A 20,031-nucleotide genomic window follows, 5' to 3' on the forward strand; every position below is an offset into this window, starting at 1 on the left:
TTACTGGAAGGGTGCCTTTCCAGTACCAAACCCTATGCTTAGACTAACTTCAAAATATGGGAGAAAATATAACTTTTCTCCTTCTTTGTGCCTCTCACAAGGAGATATGATTTTTAGCGCAAAGTCCTGTTTACAAATTTCACTTAATAAGACCATCAAGTGGTAAAATGGAATGCCCATGCACAACCCATGGGACACCCTGTTGCCACGAAGTATTGTATAGTAGCTCATAGCGTTACTTTGCATTTCTTTAAGCCTCTTTCCAGCGCATAATAAATTGTATATTGGAAAATAATTCCCAAATCCACACTTTGTGCTGGTTTCTGTCATTTTGGTGACTTTACACTGGTGCAAAGAGGTAATAAATCCGGCCCTTGGTCTGGTAGGCACTTTACGAGAATTAGCAACAGCCCAATACATTTTTTTCTTCTATTAAAGAGAAATTCAAGTGAGCCTTCTTGTCATCAAGTATATGAATGAGTCTATGTGCTTCGAACAATGAGCATTAACCCAAATGGTTCACAATAATCCCTTATTCCCTTTGCATATTATTATTGCCATTCCTTCCTGAAAGGCAGAACAATTTACACCCTCCTTCTAGCAATACTATAAGGAATAATGGCAGATAATGCATAATTCATGAATCATGGAGGCATACTTCTCATTCACATCTTCTGCTGTAGAAATGGAAGGTTCTGCAGTGTACACCCCATGAATATGACCTCCAACCCTCATCGTAACACGAGGTGTCATTAAGCTTCCGTCTCCCAGGAATCTTCACAGCTTTGGGGTCTCCACATGGCACTTTAGGGGGCACTGCGGACCTGCACATCTTGGTCTTTAACTAGTATCTCTCCATGATTCTATCACACATAGACTAGGCCAATGCCCTGTACATAGTCCTTCCGGGATATCTCCTGAACAGATTGCAGGTAGTCCAAAATGCAGCTGCAAGGACTCCTCTTAACATCCCTATTAGAACCAGCGTAAGTAATACTTGTGGGACATCTTAAATGTAACTCTAGCAAGACAGAGATCCTCCCAATGGGAAAAAATACCAACTTCTGTCCAGGCCTACGGTGGCCTGAAGATTCAGCTGCTCCCCCCCAGACCGTAACAACTGCAAGGAATCTTGGAGTCCTGTTCGACACCGATTTGTCTTTCGACCAACACGTTAGGACTGTGGCTGGTCGTTGTTTCGGAATCATAAAGTCTCTTAAAAATTCTTTGACTTCTTACCGATAGACTCTAGAAAAACCGTAGCAGTGGCCCTAATTCTCGCACGCCTTGACTACTGCAACGGTCTTCTGGCTGGCGCAAAGAAATCTACACTTAAGAAACTCCAAAGTGTTCTCCATTCTGCAGCCAGATTAGTTTTGAAGCTACCCAGAAAATCTTCAATATCCGCAGCTTTAAAAGATTTACACTGGCTCCCACTTCATAAAAGAATATTCTTCAAGATTCTTATTGTTGCATTTCGGGCATTTAATAACTCCGGCCCGAAATATCTCATCAGGCGTTTCCCTCACTATAACCCTAGCAGAACCCTGCGCTCCTCCGATGACAATCTAATCCTTCCAGCCAGGTTTAATCTGAAAACCAAAGGTGGCAAAACCTTAAATTATCTGGCCACCAAAGCCTGGAACCTCATGCCCAAAAACCTGAGGTCCCAATCTCAAGAAAAACATTTCAGGAAATTACTAAAAACCTGGATATTTAATCTTCCTGATGACTACACCAGGGCAGCCATCTAATTCTTAGCCTCTAGGAAGTAATTTGATCTCCTACCAAGAAATCAGCGCCAAGATGCTCCTTTCGGAGCGACCGTTGCGCTCTATAAATACCCCTACCCCTACAGGGTGACCAACTGGCATTGGTGCAAATTCAGGACGGTGAGTGTAAAAATTCAGGACAAAGGGTCAAAATTCAGGACACAAATTCAGGACAGGAGGTCAAAATTCAGGACAAAACTTCAGGACAATTGAATACGTTTTACAGACACATCATAGGTTGCCCAATAGTATATAAGTAAGTCCAGCCATATCCAAACATATTCAACCATTTGCAAACCTATCCATCATATATCCTACCATCGATCATTTCACTCATCCATCCTTTCATCCATCCATTATCCATCCACCCTTTCACCCTATGCATCTGTACACTCATCTATCCACTCTTCTACCCATCCATCCATTCACTCATTCATCCAGCCATTTACCCTTTCACCCATCCAGCCATCCTTTCACTTACTCATCCATCCACCCAGTCACTCATCCTTCCACCCATCCACCCTTTCAGTCATCCATCCATCCTCCCTTTCTCTCTCCATCGACCCTTACACTTAGCAATCCTTCCTTCCATCCATCCACCCACCCATCCATCTACTCATCCACTCATGAATCCATCCATTGACCCTATCACTCATCCATCCTTTCTCTCATCCATTTATCCTTTCACTCCTTCACTCATCTATTCATCCTTTTGTCCATCTACCCTCCCTTTCATTCACTCATCCATCCTTACATCCACCCTTTCACTCATCCGCCCATCCATTCACCCTTGCACTTATCAATTCATCAATCCATCCATCATTTCATTCATCCATCCACCCACTCATCATCCACCTTTTCACTCATCCATCCTTTCACTCATCCATCCACCCTTTTACCCATCCAGCTACCCTTCCACCCATACATCCAGCTATTTACCTTTTCTCTCTTCCATCTTTCCACTCACTCATCAGTCCATCCATCCTCTCTCATTATCTTTCAATTCAATCTTTCATTCATCCATTCACCCTTTCACTAATTCATCCAGCCATCCACCCATCACTTCACTTACTCACTCGCCCACCTTTTCATATTAATTTTGAGCTGAGCCTTTTTGAGAAGAGGTCCATCAAGAACTTCAACCTAGATGCAGGAGCCATTCCAGGACTGGGACAGAAGCCACCCGGGGCAGAGACAGGATCCACCACAGGGGGGACAGGAGCCATCACAGGTGGGGGGAGGGGGACAAGAGCCACCATATGGGGGGACACGAGCCATCACTGGAGGGGGAACAGGATCCACCAATGTGGGCACAGGAATGGGCATGCAGTATTCTAGTATCATCCTGGTCTCTTCCAGGGTGGGGTAAGGCTCCTCACCCCCTCCTGGACAAGACGACGAGAAGACAGGCTCTTTCCAAAATGTTAGTTTGCCATTCCCCACTGTGATGTACAGTATTTAAAGGAGATACTCAAAGTGAACTGATTTAACTGATTATCCTCCATACTTTGTTAATCAGTGTGGGTGCGATTGTGCCATTTCTTTATTTTATTGCATTATAGACTGCATGTTTGAACCGAAGTTTGTTTACAATTAAGTGACAGTAATTAAGCTCTGTGAAGAGAACCACGTGCTGCCTCGGTGTAATCAGGGGCGGTACTAGGATGTATGCACAGCCAGGGGTTGGTGAGAGGCTCCATAGCTGGCCCACCCACTGCTAGCACCTTCTGACTCTCTAAATATTGCTGCTCCAACCACTCTGCGGTGTTCGTCTGCAATTTATGAAAGCTACGAGTGACTGTAGCATGAAGAGGAGAGAGAAAGTACATGATCATCAGGGCTGCCTACTGACACACATTTGTACCAGCACCAGTAGCCGAAGAGGATTCCAAATATGCGTGACCTAGTCTGTGCCTGGAGAAGGATATGGTGTTGTGTTCTTTCATGACTATGGGAGAGATGCATCTTCTTATCTCAAATGCTCACTGTTGCATGCACAAGGGCCACAGTGGTGGGACAGCGCATGCACTGGCATTTGGTTTCTAGATCTGTGGATGCAAGGAGGCTATTTTTACAAATAGCAAGCCTCAGCTAAGATCTTGGGTTTTCACTTCTTCTCACCTGTTATAGATTTAGTTCAGTTTGTGACTGTGATTTAATGTTAGGGAAGCCTCCGCTTTAAAGGAGTCGTCAGGGTTTCTCCCCTCCTTCTGTATTACTTTTCTCATTTCCTGCCAAGAAAACTCACATTGTGGATGAGGCTATGCTAAACCGGAGGCCACGAGGCATCTCCATTTTATCCCTGCAGAATCAATAAAAATCAGGCCTACTGCTTGTCACAGCCAGACCAAACCTGTGCAAAATGATTGAGCTATTTCAAAGAATTACAGCATTTAATCTAGGGGCAACCACAATCTTCTGTAGAAAAACCCACAGACATTGCCCATTTTCTTCATAGGAAGGGAATGTGTGAGGCCCCTCTAAATTGCAGAGACATGACGCATTCAGGGCTGTTTGCATCTGCATAGATGCCCCTGCTCCTGAAGTTGCCGCCCTTCCCTCTCATCACCTTCAAGCACCTCTTAACAGCTCATCAAGGGCTGAAGGTGTGAGGGTTGCCATCCTGCTGTGCCTCTCCAATGCTGCGGGTTATCTGAGCTTTGGAACAGCATCGGAGTCAAGAAGGGAGGTGGGTGGAAGCTGTGCCTGCGTTAGGGTGGTGGGACCGGTGCCCGGTTAAAATTACGGACAAATAGTGTCCGTTAAAGAATCCTTCACGGATAATGGACAGACAGTCGAAAGTACGGACTGTCCGTGAAATTTACGGACGGTTGGTCAGTGTGATACAAAGAGTCAAGTTCAAAGCCCTTGCACTGGCTCACTCAGCTCTGTACTGAGATGGTCTGGCCTATCTGAGAAAGCGCTTTAGGTTTTATGTTCCCGCTAGATAGCTGCGTTGGGCGTTGCAGCTTCTCGCTTACTTTAGGCGCTTCCGCCTCAAGAGACTTGGAGGGAGTTCTCTTGCTTTTAAAGCCGCTTCTGCCTGGAATCTGCTTCCCATGAGCCTTCGCAGCATCCAGGACTCCAAGCTCTTAACTTTTCTTTTCATTCAGCTGTCTTTTCGCCTCTCCCCACTGGGCTCGCGCCGGGACACTCTTTGAGTAGCTGTGCGCGCTTGAAATCGGACTAACATAACATAACAGTATCCATCTCCCCATTTGCAGTCAGCCAGAGCCAGCCCACCGAACATTCTACTGTGACATCACAGACACCTGCTATCAGGCTGACGCCTCCACAACACTGCGCCCCACAGACACCTCCACTCAACCCAAAACAGGCCAAATGAAATGTCCCATAAACACCGTCATTTGTTAAAGGGGAAACGAAACAAATTCAGACAATGCTGAAAAGAAAAACCTGGAAAAAATATCACACTCATAATTCTGCAAGTGTTTGTGTGACCAGCAATCCAGCAGGAATGTCCTTTAAGTTATGAAGACATTATAGATATGCCTGCAGCCACCTGCAGCTATCTGTCCCTTAACTGGAGATGTAGAGGTGGAAGTGGGAGGCACCCGAGCAAGAAATACTGCACATGCTTTGCAAGGAATGCACCGCCAACACATCGAACACAAATCAATAACTCAGCATCTAGGCGACCGCCACAAGTCCTGACAAGTAGCGCATAAAAACATTGGGGTATATTACCAACAACTAGCGATAGTTTTTGTCTCTAACTTGTTTAGAGACAAAAATTATCGCCGCAAACCGGCGATTTTTATCGCAGATAAACCTTGCTATTAGCAAGGTTTATCGCAAATGCGATAAAAAACGGCCGCAATGCATGAATATCGCTGAAAAGTCAGCGATATTCATGCATTATCGAGCAAATGCTCTTAGCCATGTTATCCACCTCCCATTGGATAACATGGCTAAGAACTGCTCAGGGCAGGTGTTAGCTTTTGGAGATATTCGCGCTTAGCGCGAATATCTCCAAAAGTTGGCAATAGGAGATAGCGATGTTAGCGACTGTTTCCAGTCGCTAACATCTTGGCACGCCCACTTTGCATGTCATTAGTGATAAATATCACTGACATGCAAAGTGGGGCCCATGATGGTCGCTATCTCCTATTAGCTGTCGCTAACTGGTGTTAGCGACAGCTTGGTAATAGGGAGATAATTTTATCTCCGCTTTCTTGGCTTTTAAAGCCAAAAAAGCGGAGATAAAACCCCTTGATAATATACCCCATTGTCCGTAGCTCCTTTTTTTACAAAATGTGTTTTATCCATATGTGCACCTCCGCTTATTGATGAAACCTCCAAATCTCGCATTTTACCTTGTGACTAAAAGGCTCAGCAGTTCCTAATCACATCGTTATGAACATCTTTTGCCATGAAAAGAACTTTTTTACTTCATCGAGTTTTCTCGACCAATCAAACACATCTGCCTCTTCTGTTACATTATGATCCAGCTCGAGCCAAATGTAAAACGTTAGAGCCTGGATCGCATCCAAGCGCTGTACATGGGTCCGAAGAAGGAACAAAAGGGTCTCGAAGAGAAACTGATTTCGACAGAGTAGGAAAGACATAAGAACATCGCCGTACACGAAATGCATCACAAAGCAGTGAAAGAACAGGCCTAGCCATAAACTGAAGCTGTATCATGGTGTGTTTGTGCCTGCGTGTTTGTATGACATGTGTTTGTGTCTGGGTATGTGTATATATGTGTAGTAGGCACCTAGCCAAAAGGCGTGGGGGGCTTATATTCAGGCAGAGGCAATCAGAAGGTGCGTCTAAGTGGGGTGCTAGGTATTGAGAAGGGCTCATTATTGTGCCGTGATTTCTTTTTTTATGTGTGCAGTTTTATTTATCACGAACTCGACCCCGAAGGTAAAGAGGTGGGGTCTTCAGCACTGTCCTAAGTAAAAGAAAACTAGGGGTGTCCTGGTGCATGCAGGGATGTTGTTCCAGGGCTCACTTGCACGCGCTTTTTTGTTTCAAAGCAATGAAGCTCGGAGATATCGCCCGGCGGTCCCTCCCCGTGGCAGTCCGACGTGTTTCAAAATGTAATAATTACACGGGCGCCTAATTACCTCACCCCCTGTCCAACCCCTTAAGCACAGACCTGTCCTTTACCCAACCCTCTTCCATCCTGTCTACAAACTACAGAATATGCGTCCCCTTGATGAATTATTCACAGAAGCGTACCACACACACAATGTTCAGTTAATATTTTAAAAGGTTAGTGAGGTCGGCATCTCGCAAGTTTATGCAAATTAGTCTGTAAAAATAGCTGTGGATGGCGGTTTGGTCTGTGTGGATATGACTAATGGTGCATTTAATGCCAGTATTTTTGTAAGCAGGTTACCAATTTACCGCGCGGAGTGTGCATACTAATCCATTCATAGACTGCAGCCCTAATTGGGTTTCACATAAAGGCTCTTACTGCCCGCTCCAATGGTGTATCATGGCTGCTGGATTAAATGCCTTTAAAACACTGACAATAATTTATTCCGCAATCCTTTCATTTCGGCATCGGAACCGCAGTAATCCCCTCTCCAAGTCACCCATTAAACGCACACATTGCTGAGGGAATCGAGAGGAAAAAACAGATCTGCAATAACTCTCTCTCCCTCTCCGGCGAAGGTCTCTTAATTCATTCCAATAAATAACAAGACATGCAGTATAATTAAATAGGGAGGCCTTAATTCAGAATTTCTGCGTTCTGCTGGCACAGGCAAATCCTTCAAGCTGTAGTCTCGTGGTTTATGTCTTTAACAAAACCATAAAGTGACATTAAGGCTCCAGAGAATTCTGTGTTGGTATCTGCAGAATTCTGGCTTCAGTTAAAGTTTTGGAAATGCTTTGCTTTCTTTCATGAACGACGACTCGGCGTTGGTCCCGCACATCCACAATACTGCTGGAACTTGCTCAGCAACACTAAATGGTTTGAGCAGTCACCCGATGCACCACATGTTTGCAGAAAGAAGGTGAACGCAGAAAATGTATTGATAACATCGTTTGCTTTTCTTTATCTGTAAAATACCACGCTTTTATATGGTCTGAACGTATAAGAAGATGAATTTACTATTTTGCATCCAGGGGCCAATTTAAGTAGATGACACAGGGGACCTCACAGTGCAGCAGTCTATGTATTACGTATATTTTATTGATGCGAAACATCTTGGCACCTGTATTTGCAACACTTATTAAGTACAACAGTGGCATTTGGGAGCCACTCAAAGGTGTGCAAATTCGGGGGCAGATTTAACATGATTTTGTATCTCTGTTGCGTCACTGTACATGGTGCAGCCCCAGCGCAAACTCATTTTTGGTATTTACTAAGCCATGCAAAGCCACTTTGCGTGATTTACTAAATACAAAGTAACACAACACCGCACATAGCGCTGTCTTGCATAATCTTACTTTTGGGAAGGCATTCCATGTTTGGAGAACGGGCATGAATTTTGGCGCATTCCCAGGTTAACTAAAGCTTTTAAACCTGGGAATGCGTCAAAATACTACCAGCCGCAGCCCGTGGAGGGAGTTACGGTGGGGCAGGGAGGTGGGGAGGGGGAGGGCCAGGGTGGAGGGTGCTAAAAACTGGCATATGGATGATTGCAGGTAAGTACACAATTTAATTAATAAAACGAAATTCGTAGCGCGCACTGCATCGCATTTTGCGCAGTTTATCGCAGGTCTCCTTCTCCCAACGCCTGCCTTGGTAATAGGGTGTTACCACCTCCAACTACATTTTACATGTGGTGGGACGTGGGAACGCCCACTTTGCATGTCATTAGCGATGTTTCTCGCTGACATGCAAAGTGGGCTTGAGGCAGGCGTTAGCATGCCCTTGTTAATAGGGCGCTAGAAGTATCGCCGCTTTCTCGGCACAATTCGCCGAAAAAGCGGCGATACTTCACCTTTGTAATATGGCCCTTAAGAATTCAGGATTCAAATACAATTGTGACACATGGGTCAATCTGTGTCTGCTGGCTGATCAAGCATTTTTGCAAAGATTCCTGCCAATCAGGCCTTTCATCAACGCTGTGTTGACCAGGTGTAGACATACAAGGGGAAGTCCTTTTCCTGCTTCCTAAATGGAGAAGAATGTGTCAATGGTTTGTGACAGCAATTGCAGTTGTAAACCACTGAGGGGCTACTAACCCCTCAGGGCTGGAGTGTTAACTGATTCATAAAGGGGATTGTGTACCCTTAGGACACTGTTTCCTTTGTGAATCATGTTGGCAGCCTTGAAGGAGTAGGCACTGGTCCTTTGGACGGTCATTTTTTTTTGTTTAAAGAAGTTGGTTCTCTGTTTTTGTGAGAAAGAGTATTCTCTAAATACTGTATGGTGGGTACATTCTGCTGTGTGTATTGGTATAATTATCTATGCATTCATTTGTGACAGGGTTTGGTATTGCTTGTTTAAACTGGGTGTCTATTTTTATCCTGGCGAGGAGCTGGCAGCATGAGCACGTTCCTCCAGAATTGCTGATGATGTCACATATTAGATCATTCATGACATGGTCAGTGACATCACTGATGACATCTCAAATGACATCACTGACAGAATGGCTTTAACTTAAACGAGGGCGAGTTCTATTGCATTTTCAATGCTTGTTTACTTTGGTTCCATCAAGAAGGCATTCAGATGTGTCACACATCTGCCATAAATTCTGAATGTTAGCACTCTAGTTGCTCATTATATCAATGTAGTAAAGCTACTGCTCACCAGGGAAGTCTGCTGCTGGTATTCAAAGTGCATGTTTCAGTCTGCATGTCAGAATTTTTTTAATGAAATAGAAGAGGATTTGAGAAGTCACTCAAAATGTGCCCTAATTTTTCTTTCTGAAGCACTAATCATACTTTCTATGGCAAAATTAACCCCCTCATTTTGTTCCTTTTTAAATTAAATGTTTTCAGACTTACCACTTCATTCCAATCAAGATGGCTTCTGGTGTGCCATACTTTTGTCATAAGTAAGACTGTTAGCGCTCTAGTTGTTCTTTAGAACACTCTGAGACATTCTGTCATTGGGCTATACTTGGGCTACATTTGGGTGCTATTTGGGCTAAATTTGGGCTCTTTTGTCTCTGGTGGCCATCTTGGGAGACTGCATGTCAGAATTATTTAATGAAATAGAAGAGGATTTGAGAAGTCACTCAAAATGTGCCCTAATTTTTCTTTCTGCAGCACTAATCATACTTTCTATGTCAAAATATACCCCCTCATTTTGTTCCTTTTTAAATTAAATGTTTTAAGAGTTACCACTTCATTCCAATCAAGATGGCTTCTGGTGTGCCATACTTTTGTCATAAGTAAGAATGTTAGCGCTCTAGTTGTTCTTTAGAACACTTTGGGACATTCTGTCATTGGGCTATACTTGGGCTACATATGGGTGCTATTTGGGCTACATTTGGTCTTTTCTCTCTGGTGGCCATCTTGGGAGACTGCATGTCAGAATTTATTAATGAAATAGAAGAGGATTTGAGAAGTCACTCAAAATATGCCCTCATTTTTCTTTCTGAAGCACTAATCATACCTTCTATGGCAAAATGAACCCCCTCATTTTGTTCCTTTTTAAATTAAATGTTTTCAGACTTACCACTTCATTCCAATCAAGATGGCTTCTGTTGTGCCATACTTTTGTCATAAGTAAGACTGTTAGCGCTCTAGTTGTTCTTTAGAACACTCTGGGACATTCTGTCATTGGGCTATACTTGGGCTACATCTGGGTGATATTTGGGCTACATTTGCGCCTTTTTGTCTCTGGTGGCCATCTTGGGAGACTGCATGTCAGAATTTTTTAATGAAATAGAAGAGGATTTGAGAAGTCACTCAAAATGTGCCTTAATTTTTCTTTCTGAAGCACTAATCATACTTTCTATGGCAAAATGAACCCCCTCATTTTGTTCCTTTTTAAATTAAATGTTTTCAGACTTACCACTTCATTCCAATCAAGGTGGCTTCTGGTGTGCCATACTTTGTCATAAGTAAGACTGTTAGGGCTCTAGTTGTTCTTTAGAACACTCTGGGACATTCTGTCATTGGGCTATATTCTTGGGCTACATCTGGGTGATATTTGGGCTACATTTGGGCTCTCTTGTCTCCGGTGGCCATCTTGGGAGACTGCATGTCAGAATGTTTTAATGAAATAGAAGAGGATTTGAGAAGTCACTCAAAATGTGCCCTAATTTTTCTTTCTGAAGCACTAATCATACTTTCTATGGCAAAATGAACCCCCTCATTTTGTTCCTTTTTAAATTAAATGTTTTAAGAGTTACCACTTTATTCCAATCAAGATGGCTTACGGTGTGCCATACCTTTGTAATAAGTAGGACTGTTAGCGCTCTAGTTGTTCTTTAGAACACTCTGAGAAGCTGCAGTAGAACACAAAGGAATCAACTGACAGTCTCTGTACTTGTTGGATGTACATGTTTTACTGAGAATGTCAGACTTCATTCTCACATGACTGAGAAATATAATGTGAATTTACAGAAAATATGCTTTCAGTTTAGCTTATAGATCCCCTTCCAAACCACTATGGGAAAAGCATGAGATAATAGTTTTCTTTCAAACATGATTCATGATATCCCAGAAGAAGGCTTTTTCACATGGTAAAATCACCTTAGAACACACCACAATTCCTAAAATGAGTATGGTACCATCAACAAATGATTTATAATATAACTAAAGTCCTAAAACCTTCTATTAACTACAATGCTTTTTAATGAGGTGCTATCATGTATATTGGTCCCAAGATGGCTGCCAACACTTCTTGGATGAAGGATTTGAATTTTGAAAATACTTTTTTTTTTTTTGCCTTGGGGGTCCTTGTGGGACCTCCAGAGCAGGCCTAGGGGGTCAGGGTGCTTCTACCCTGCCCCCTTTTTGAGTTCTACACGTTTGTTTTTCAGCTTTCCTGTGCCTCAGTCTACCGAGGTACAAGATTGCTGCCAACAATTTCTGTTTTGGAGTGTTGACAGACATTGGCAGCCAATCAGAATGCAGCTCGTACTCGGGAAGGTACAGAGTACAGTAAGCTTATATAGATATATATGTGTTTTTGAAGTTAATTTTCATAAAAACCACTTGAGCAATTTTCACCAAATATAGAAAAGGCACTTCTGCGTACCAGTCCCTACAATTTTGCAAAGTTTGGTGTAATTCCATTCAGCGGTTTGGGCTGTAGCCTTGTCTATTCATCCTATGGAAATTAACATGGGGAAAACACGTTCTGGGACACCCCTTTTTTCTCGGCCCCCGCATGACGAATCCCCCCGAAACTTCCAGGAAAGAAGCGGAGCGGAGCTGGCCTAAATTTTGGAAAATTACACGCAAATTCCTCACCCGGCGCCAAAGTTATTCCCAATAGAATGTTACGGATTTCCTATGGTAGCTAGGTCCTAACTATATATACCTACTGGGTATCGCTAATAGGTAATATATATATGACGAAGGGATTCTATTCCCGAAACGCGTCTGCTTTGCTTTTCTGAATAAACCGTCTTGCTAAACTGCTGTTGCCCGTGTGAGTGCTGTGTTTTCCTCTAAGCCCGGCTGGGCATTTTTTGGAAATTGGAGCCTTGATATATATATATATATATATATATATATATATATATATATATATATATATATATATATATATATATATATGCATATATGTATATATTACCTATTGGCGATATATATATATATATATATATATATATCCACACGATTCTCGTTTTAAACACAAATGCTGTAACAAAAACGAGGTCCAGGCCAACTTCCTTTTGAAAAGCGCTGTTTATTCGCAGCAACCTCCCCGACGCGTTTCGGAGCCCAAGTCTCCCTGTTCACGGGTGCGGGTAACAGGTTCAATAGAGTTTAAATACACATTGACATGTGACATATCACCATTGAAATAAAATAAACAACAGACTCCCACCAGCGTTAAGGAGCTAAAAGACAGATTTGTGGCTGAATTTAAAGGTCTGGTGAAATGCTCATTAAAGAACAAATACTTCATATTGTTGAAACAGCGTGTCAATAATATTTTTAACCATATTCAAGCTGCCCTTGCGCATAAAATCACTTAAATACGTTTGAGCATTTGAATAAATGAAACTTTAGGTTTGCCCTGCAGTTTTTCCACCATAACAACTTAACAGATCGTGCCCCAGTGGGTTTAATAAAGCTATGGCATGAACAACACTCAGCTCACTGCTCGTGTTTCAGAGGGCAAAGATAATCTAAATCAATCATTTCAGTTAAAAAATCCATTTAATCTGTACCAACATTGGTACCATCATTCATATCAATCCCGACAGGGCAATCTGCTTTGGGTAATTCACCATAGTCCCGCCCTTGTGGGCCAATGTCTCAGAGCACACGCTAATTAAACTTATTACTTGATTCAGTCTTCCACCATACTGTGAATGTCATTCCATGCTGTGTCTCAAACTCTCCTATATAACTCCAAGTGGGACCTGCAATAAAGTGGAAAAAGTAAACAAAGTGAGTGACAGTTCCATCCTTACGTGATTCATAACTCATACCAATTACCTAAACACTTAAAAATTTAAAATCTAGAGGGTGAAGCATTCATATTAAATAATCAATTCATGCAGACTGCAAAGGCTCAACAAATGCTAGCCTAAATGTACAGATAAAGCTTTGTCACAATTATGGGCTTCAGGCTGTAGTGTGTGGTATTTAATGACCAGGCGGGACTCTAGGCTTCTAAGCTCCTGTAAGCGATTGCCTCCTTTCTCTCTTTTTGGCACATGGTCTAGCACACAGAAGGATATGAGGCAGTTATTGCTGCTGTGATGGCTGGCAAAATGCCTAGCAACTGGATATTGCTTATCAAGATTTTTAATTGCCCTTAGATGTTCAAGAACCCTCTTCTTAGCGGGGTGGATGGTGCTCCCTATGTAGAACTTGTTACAGGGGCATTTGAGTGCATACACTGCGTATTCAGTTAAACAAGAGAAATGCCCCAGAATTTTAAAAGGTTTGCAGTGCGTTGACAGCTTCACTTCTTTGACATTACAACTGTACCTGCATGCTTTGCATTTACCGCAGACGAAAAACCCTTGTACAGGCCTAAATCTCTGGGGAGTAGGGATAAGCGTATTACACAATATATCCCTAAGGGATCTATTCCTTCGGTAAGTAATTTGTGGGTGGTCAAGGATGCCTTTAGCAACATCCTTATCAATCTTAAGCACGTTCCAAAATTTGGACATGGCCTTTCTGACCTCTGTAGAGTGAAGGTTAAAGTCTGTGATAAACCTAGATGTCACGCCCACCGCTTTGTTATTGGTTTGATCACACTTCAACTTCAGGAAAACAACGACCCACCACCGCCCTCAGCAAAACCCCCGAAGATGCTGGAGCAAGATCACCACCGACCGACTCACCACCCCCTTGAGCCTAAAACCTCCCACCAACACCACGGACCCCAACACCACGGACCCCAACGAAGGAGCCCGCAACCTCACACAGTGGATCACCGACTGCGCGACACCCGTGCTCCACTGAAAAACCCTCCCAGCAACCTCAACAGCAAGAAAGCCGCGTGGTTCTCCATCGATCTCAAAGACTCCAAGAAATCCTGCCGTGACCTCGAGAAAGGAAGCCTGGCACCACAACCAGTCAACGGATAACATGACAGCCCTCAAGAACGCCACCCGCAAACACCACCAGCTGATCCGCACCACCAAAAGGTCATCCTTCAGAGAATGACTGGACAACAAAACCCACAACAGAAAGGAACTCTTCAATGTCGTGAAAGAGCTCTCCAACCCCAATGCCAGCAACAACGACATCACGCCTTCTCAAGACCTCTGCAACTCTCTGGCCACCTTTTTTCACCGTAAGATCGTCGACATACACGACAGCTTCGGTACTCAGAACTCGTACCCCACCACCGAACCTACACCCCCCCACCACCACCCTGTGCGCCTGGACTCGGGCTCCCCAGCCGATCCCTGCCCACACCACATCTTCAACAAAGCCAACTCCATCATCGCACCCAAACTTCGGGACATCATCAACAACTCCTTCATATCCGCCACCTTCCTGGAGGAAACCGCCGCACTCATCCTGCTCGACCTTTCGGCTGCGTTCAACACGGTCTGCCACTGCACCCTGACAACCCGCCTCCGCCACGCCGGGATCCAAATAAAGGCCCTGGAATGGATCACCTCCTTCCTCTCCGACAGAACCCAAAGAGTCCGTCTCCCGCCCTTCCTTGCAGAAGCCGCCAAGATCATCTGCGGCGTACCTCAAGACTCCTCGCTCAGCCCCACCCTCTTCAACGTCTACATGAGCCCCCTCACAGCCATCACACGCAAGCACAACCTCAACATCATATCCTACGCCGACAATACCCAACTGATCCTCTTCCTCACCAACGACCCCACCTCCGCCAGAGCCAGCTTCCAGGACGGAATGAAAGACATTGCAGACTGGATGAAGCTCAGCCGCCTGAAACTGAACTCAGACAAGACGGAAGTCCTCATCCTCGGCCCATCCATCTCCGCCTGGGACGACTCCTGGTGGCCCCCTGCTCTGGGCCCTCCACCCAAGCCCACAGACCATGCACGCAACCTGGGCTTCATCCTTGACTCCTCCCTCACGATGGCCAGGCAAGTTAACTCCGTTACCTCCTCCTGCTTCAACACACTCCGCATGCTCCATAAGATCTTCCGCTGTATCCCCACTGGAACCAGGAAAACGGTCACTCAGGTCCTCATCACCAGCCGTCTGGACTACGGGAACGCCCTCTACGCTGGGACCACCGTCAAACTACAGAAAAGACTCCAGCGCATTCAGAACGCCTCAGCACGACTCGTGTTGGACATCCCCCGACACAGCCACATCTCCGCCCACCTGAGGGACCTGCACTGGCTCCCCGTCAGCAAGAGGATCACGTTGAGACTCCTCACCCACGCACACAAGGCTCTCCACAACTTGGGCCCCGAATACCTCTACAACCGCCTCACGTTCTACACGCCAACCCGCCAGCTCCGCTCCGCCAGCCTCGCCCTCGCCACCGTCCCACGGATCCGCAGAACCACCACCGGAAGAAGATCCTTCACCTACCTGGCGGCCAAGACCTGGAACACCCTCCGCACCCACCTACGATTTACCCAGGACCATCACTCCTTCAGGAAGCAACTCAAGACCTGGCTTTTCGAGCAGTAGCAGCCCCCCCCCCCAGCGCCTTGAGACACTAGCGGGTGAGTAGAGCGCTTTACAAATACTCTTGATTGATTGATTGATGGTCTTTTCTCTCTCTTTTTTTAACTATTTCTTTTGCGGTGTTAATGCATTTAGTGCTGTACCCTCTTTGTCTGAATCTATCACACATAATCTCAGATTCAAGTTCAAAATCCTCCTTCCTAGAGCAATTCCTCTTTGCTCTCAGAAGTTCACCTACAGGGATGGAATTGATGAGGCTATTTGGGTCACAGTTCTGCTGTTTCCATATATATTTATATATATATATATATATATATATTTCCTACTGGCGGTCGCCAGTAGGTATATATAGTTAGGATTTTTTCTCTATGGGATTTTTGAAAATTCTATGTCTAATAACTTTGCCGTTTGTGGACGGAATTGGCTGAAATTTTCAGGAAAATGGCACATTTTGTTTCTGAGCAGCCCTTGAAAATTTGGGGGGGGTTCGTCAAGGGGGGGCCGAGAAAAAAGGGGGGTCCCAAAACGCGTTTTTCCCATGTTAATTTCCATAGGGCGGTTGGCCTCACTTTTAGCCCGAACGGCTGAATGGATTTGCACGAAACTTGGCAAAATTGTAGGGACTGGTAGCCCGATGTGCCTTTTGTAGGTCTCAATATATGTGCTCCAGTGGATTTTGAGAAATTAACGTTTAAAAAAAGATATATATCTGTAACAGCGGACCGGGCAGCGGCCCAGGACGCGTACTTTTCGCGCAACGGAGCTTTGTGAAGCGAAGCTGATTGGTTCTCCGGCGTCTGTCAACATTCCAAACAGTCCGTAGCGGCCGCCATCTTGTCTCTCGGTAGGATCGAGAGACAAGAGGAGGCGAAAGCGAAGGGGCAAATGACCATAAGGGGGAATAGTAGATCCTCGCTGACCCCCTAGGTTTGATGTGGAGGTTTTAAAAGGGCCCCGCGGGGCAAAAAAAAAATAATAATAATAATCGAACGGCTGAATGGATTTGCACGAAACTTGGCAAAATTGTAGGGACTGGTAGCCCGATGTGCCTTTGCTAGGTCTCAATATATGTGCTCCAGTGGATTTTGAGAAATTAACGTTCAAAAAAAGATATATATCTGTAACAGCGCTCCGCTTCGCGTACTTTTCGCGTTACGGAGGTTTGCGAAGCTGATTGGTTTTTCGGCGTCTGTAAACATTCCAAACAGTCCGTAGCGGCCGCCATCTTGTCTCTCGGTAGGATCGAGAGACAAGAGGAGGCCAAAGCGAAGGGGCAAATGACCATAAGGGGGCATAGTAGATCGTCCCTGACCCCCTAGGTTTGATAACTATATATCGCGCACCCGCAATCCACTGCTGATGATGTCACATATTACATCATTCATGACATGGTCAGTGACATCACTGATGACATCACTGATGACATCTCAAATGACATCACTGATGATATCTCATTTGACATCAATGGTCACATCAATGATGATATCATTAATGTGACAATACAATGCATCTCCTCACAATTTAATATAACCTCTGTTACACCCAGTGTTAAATACAGAGTATAATTTTTGAAACCATTGACACACCAATACTAGTTACTACATACGCACTCACTGATTCCTACGTCTACACACACATTCACTCATTCACCCATACAATCATTCATACATACAATCACTCATCTTTACAACACTATCATATGCACTCATACACCTATACAGACACTCACACTCTGCCACTCATCCATGGAGTTACTCACACACCTAGTCAGTCCTGTAAAGAATCAATCACAGTTCCATTTTCTAATCTACACAGTTAAACATAGAGTACCTTACATTTTCAAACATATACTAACACATACTTACTCTCTTATAGAATCACTGATACAAGTACACATTGATCTGCACAGAGTCACACACCTCCCAGCCAGCCATACACACACTCAGTCTCCCATACAAATACTTGTGCAACCAATCAATAACCCATATAGCTACTTATATAGCTACTGATCAACACATGCAGCAGCTTGCACAACAACAGACATGCTGATGCACACTTTCAGACAGTTTAGTCACTAACCCGTGCATTTAGTAAGACGCATTTAATCACTCACTCATACAGTCAATCACGCACCTACTAAAACCTTCATTCAGACACTTATACATCCACTCATTCTTCAATATGTAAAACATATTTAAACTTTACAGAAACACATAATCACTGGATGTTGTCATCAGTGATGTCATTTGAGATGTCATCAGTGATGTCATCAGTGATGTCATCAGTGATGTCACTGACCATGTCATGAATGATGTAATATGTGACATCATCAGCAGTGGATTACGGGTAATAGTATCTCTAGTTTACTCCCCTATAGCTGTCTTTCTTTTAACATAAGTGTCTGTTTCCTTCCCTTATACTTACTGTTTTTGGTTCGCTTCTAGTTCGCGTACCGGCGAGCGAACTGGGAAGCGAACTAAGAGAAATAGAGGTTGGCACAGTTCCAAATATTGTACCAATTTTTTAATAACGGGGAGGTAGTTCTGAAAAGAACTTTTTTTTTTATTGTTTTTGTTGTTTTATATTTTTTTTATTATTTTTCGGAACATTTTTTTACTTTTTTTGAATTTTTCTGAGGTTTTATATTTTTTTGGGTTTTTCTTGGAGGGGGCAATGAAAACGATTCATTGTAAAGGGCTCAACAGGAGCAACAAAACAAAAAAAGAAGTATTTATTATTTTGGGCGTTTCGTACAAACTTGCATATGATAGTCAATAGCTCTGTTGATCAGAGTGATGCTTTTTTCTCCGTAGGAAATGAATCCATCGCAAAATACGCAGGTGTGTTTTACTTCACCAAATTTCATTTGTATATTTGGCACCATCTCCCTGCCCTCTGGTCCCGTTACTTCCGGTACAACAGATCTTCTGGCCATAATAGGGAGATTATCTAGGTCGTTCCGAAACTGTGCAGCACTGTAGTTGTTAGGATGCCACCTAGTCATATGGCGATGCATTGTGTAGTTTCCGAAACTGTATTTTTTCTCGGTTCCTCTGGACAGTCTATCTTGACATATAAGACAAGTTACGTATCTTGCATTTACTTTTTTCTGACCTTTGGGAATTTTAAAAAATTGCCAAATGAAGTTTTCTTTCCGGTGAGACGTCTTGGGCTGCTCAGGCAAAAACTGCCTCTCTTCGTGCTCGTCGTCCTGTTCCTCTTCTTCCTCTTCTTGTTGAATTATAACTTGAGCAGGTGGTCCACTCTTCCTTGGATGTGGTGGAGGTGGTGGGGAAGCACCAGCTGAAGCTACTAAAGAAGCCATTGCTCAGTGATCACAAAGGGTCTTTCTCTCACAATGATGAAAGTCAGAGTGAGGAAAGAAGGAGGGATTTTCATCATTTGGGAAAAACAAGAGTTCTCAACCAATCAAAAGTGTTCATTTTAGATTATATGACCTAGTCTTACATCATTAGGAAACCAAAAGTGAAATGAACCAATGAAAAGTGTTATTACCAAGTCACATGACTTGCTGTGTTTACGTTAAGCGCTTTGCAGGGCCTCACGGTTTGCTTCCAGAAACCTGCGCTTTGCGACTCGCTTCGCGTACCAGTTCGCTAACGTAGCACGTCATATGACGTATCACGCGACAACGTGGAATGTCATGCGGACGGGAGGCGTCATGATGTTGTTTTCTAACGCGGCACTTGCGGTAAAGAAACGTTTACCGGCTCGCGGTCTATTTCGCGCCATCAAGGTCAACTAACGGGAAGCTTCCCGATTCGCGAAGCGGGAACGTAGAAAAAAAAATATTTAAAAAAAAAATTATTCATAAACATATAAAATATATTTTTGGATTTAAAGAAGAATACATTTTACAGCTACAGATATTAGCTGTTAAAAAACCAATGAAATTCACAGAAAAAACCATAGGTTATAGACCATATATAGTTAGGAATTAGCATTTACAAAACCTTGAAAATTCACTGAAAAAACCATAGGTTATAGACCATATATAGTTAGGAATTAGCATTTAGAAAACCTTATTTTACTCACACAA

Source organism: Lissotriton helveticus, chromosome 9 (genome assembly GCF_964261635.1).
Source record: "Lissotriton helveticus chromosome 9, aLisHel1.1, whole genome shotgun sequence".
NCBI classification, from domain to species: Eukaryota; Metazoa; Chordata; class Amphibia; order Caudata; family Salamandridae; genus Lissotriton; species Lissotriton helveticus.